At 40.5% G+C, this 3,651-nt stretch overlaps 1 pseudogene; it reads right to left on the reverse strand.

Moving 5' to 3' along the window:
• Window positions 1-2,850: 2,850 nt before the first annotated feature.
• LOC125364222 lies at window positions 2,851-3,447 on the reverse strand (annotated as a pseudogene).
• Between the last annotated feature and the right edge of the window lie 204 nt (window positions 3,448-3,651).

Consider the following 3,651-nt stretch of genomic DNA (forward strand, 5'->3'; position numbering starts at 1 on the left):
TTTAGTACATGTAATGACCATATAAGGTAACGAGATCCCCTTACAAGTGACCACCAGGGTAAAGGCAGCTGCAGGACCCCCCTGACATCAGCTATCAATTATAGCCCAACATGATGAAGCCCTTGGTCCACACATCCTGGTTCCCACCTCTAAGACAACCTAGCTTATATGTCACCCCAGACAATGGACAGCATTTCTTCTCACTTCTCCCGGTGAGAAGGGGGCTTGCCAGCCCCATTTGTTGGCAATAAACTTTTCCTTTGTTCTTCTGTACCTGGATGTCTGCATGGTTCCTGGCAGTATCTAATATATTCTAACAATTATATAGATCTGCTTGTGTATGTTCGTATGTGCGTTTGTGTATATATGTGTGAGTGTGTGGTGTGTATGCAAATACAGACATAGGTAAAATGTGTGTGGGTGTGTGCGTGTATTTATCTCTACAAAACCAATGGCCAATGCTTTCAGTTGAATTGGTGCGGACGAGATCAGTGATTCCTTAAACAATTATCCAACACAGGAAGTGCCAACACACATCAGTGATGATGAAGGACATTGAGGGACTGTCTCCCATCTACACAGCCTGCTTTCTACCATTCTGGAAGCAACAAACCTAAATCAGAACACACCTTAACCCCAGGGGGGTAGGAGACCAGTGGGTCCACACCTGAGGGCCAAGCCTACAGGAGGCAGAGAGACGGGGTTCCAAAGCTCAAGGCCAATCACTTCTTCCCCTGGAGACCCTGGCTCTAGCAATTCTTAATTGGTACTATTTAATATCTAGATCATTCACCTTGGATCAAAGAAACTCAGCCAAGTATCCTCTCCACAGCAACCTTTGTGAGAGCCCAATTTCCACTCAAGCCCCTTTCCTACCTATCTACACTCACTCTTTTTATAAGTTTTCTAGGTTGTATATCTTAATAAAATTTCACACATATGGCTTCTTGGTTCTTTCATTTGGCTTCTCTAATTTAGTGTGTTACTAGGCTCATTTTCATACTGAGAAGATATTTCTGTTATTAATATCATTATCTCTTTATTAGCTCCCTGATAATTAATTAAATCATTGGCTTCCAAGAACATCTTATCTCCAATCTGCTGACAGTATTATACTTTCTTCCTTTGGGGTCATACTCATCTGAGACCTCTTTTTACCTTTGTCTTTTTAGTATTCATGTTTTTTAACACCCGGGATCTTAGTTCACCCTCAGTATACAAGGTGATATCATAGAAAAAAGTCAAATATTCTCTGAATACTCTTCTCAATCAGTTTGCCGATCTTTCAGAAAAGAAAACCAGAAATTTCCTTGAAGTAAATGTAATCCTTACCCTAGTTTTTGGATATTTACTTTCCACATTCATTATAAAAACAATACATGCAGGCCTAATTGATGATCTGTATACACATCTATGATTGCATACTTGAATTGACCACATTTATCATATAGTGAAGGATCTGTATTCCCATCTGAATGGTGTATTAGTCACTCTAGTCCAGTTATCCTTTAGTACAGGTACTCATCAGTATGGAGTGGGTGAGAGAATGCCAATATTTATACAGAAGAAGACCCTCAAGAAATAATAGTCCTCTTTTCCTTCTGTTGAATGTGTTTCTGTAAAGTATTTTTTTAAAGTTAAAGTACATACCATGTTTCTTTAAGGGTAGATATAAAACTAGGTGACTGTAATACTAGCTACCCAAGAGGCTAAGATCTGTGGTTTGTGTTTCAAAGCCAGCTTGGGTAGGGAAGTCCATGAGACTCTTATCTCCAATTAACCATCCAAAAGCTCCAAGAGGAGCTGTGGCTTCAGTGGCTGAGCAACAAAAGCTCTGGGACTTGCCCATGCTTTCAGTTCCAGCCCCAGGACTGGGAAAAAAAAGGGGGGGGGCATAAAAGTCGATAATAAACGATTTGAGAATTGGAAGCAGTAACTCAGGATGACCAGGGAGAGATAAGGTGGGGCAATGAGCAGATTACACTGGGTACATTTATGAAATGTCATAATAAATCTCATTATTTAACTAATACATGCTAATTAAGAAAAAAGACTTTCAAGACATGCAACAAACTAAAGGAAAATATAACACAAAGAAAATGGTCATTTCTGTATAAACAAATACAGGAACCATGTCATGATGGATATGAATGTAATTATATACAATAAACAACTACTGATTGCTATTTATAATAGAACAAGAATCAAACTGGGCAGGGGCAATTTTGTATCAAAGTCAGCATTTACTTTTCATTGTATACCTTTCTGAGAAGCACTGGGTTTTTCATCATTTGAAAATTCAGGGTTATCATGAGTTACAGTGCAATTGAATTTTAGAGTTCTAGATTTTTTTTTTTTTTTTTGCCAGTCCTGGGCCTTGAACTCAGGGTCTGAGCACTGTCCCTGGCTTCTTTTTGCTCAAGGCTAGCACTCTGCCACTTGAGCCATAGCACCACTTCTGGCCGTTTTATATATATGTTTGTGTGTGTGTGTGTGTGTGTGTGTGTGTGTGTGTGTGTGTGTATGTTGCTGGGGAATTGAACCCAGGGCTTCATGTATATAAGGCAAGCACTCTTGCCACTAGGCCATATTCCCAGCCCCAAGTTCTAGATGTTTTAAGTAATGTCTGGTCGTCTGTAATCAACAGACTCTACGGCCCTAAAATATTTCTTCTGCTTCTATGGTTGTTATTGGAATACATTTCCTTATGGGTAATTGCTGTTGTAAGGTTCCTTCCATTTCTTTGTTTTATTTTTCAAGTCAATAGAATTCTTTTATTGCATCATTTAAGTATCACAAACTGGTTGTCAGGTTCCTGGATGGTGTTTCTAAGATGGGTTAACTCAGTTCTTATTCATCAGCCTGTTGAACTGTTCCTTTTTCAGAAACATAGATACCATCCAAAAATTTCCTGATATCCTTGTTTTTAACTGTTGTTGCTTGCTGAATCAAAGCAGCTGAATTTGAGACAAGTTCAATATCACTTCCTTCAAGGATTAATTCATCTTTCTGGGCTTGAGATACAGAACAAGCAACACCTGTCCTCATCCGAACTCTTCGGATGCATTTCTCACCCAAGAAGTTTCGGATTTCAACTAGAGACCCATTCTCCTGAATAACAACGTTGATGGGGAAGTGAGCATACACAGACCTCATCTTGTAGCGGAAGCCCAGTGTAACACCTTTGATCATGCTCTGTACATGACTACAGACAGTGCGAAAGGTGGCCAGTTCAATTCTGGTTCCCCACCATTTGTCAACCCGGAGCCTCTTCTTTTTTTTTTTTTTTTCCCAAGGAGACTGAGTTCTACGTTGATGTGGTTGAAATCCCTCCACAGGGTTCCGCGGGGGCCCTTCACGATCATCGTGCGTTCCTTCAGAGTGATGTCGACAGTCTCTGGATTGTCGACAGCCTGATTGCTGAGAATGGTCTTCATTCTCGCAGTAGATGGGGCAAAGAGAGCTTTCCCTTTCTTAACATAGCAGGTTCACCATAGGGCAGTTCAACACATAGCTACTCGGTGTGTGCCTCAAGCCAGAGAGCAAGAAGCAGAGTTCAAAGCCCAAACCACCAAATACACACACATACCACGAGGGCTTGTTTGATAAAAGCCCTACTCGTACGATTTTCAGTTACTGGGATGTGTATTT

The sequence above is a fragment of the Perognathus longimembris genome, chromosome 15, assembly GCF_023159225.1.
Source record: "Perognathus longimembris pacificus isolate PPM17 chromosome 15, ASM2315922v1, whole genome shotgun sequence".
Lineage (NCBI taxonomy): Eukaryota > Metazoa > Chordata > Mammalia > Rodentia > Heteromyidae > Perognathus > Perognathus longimembris.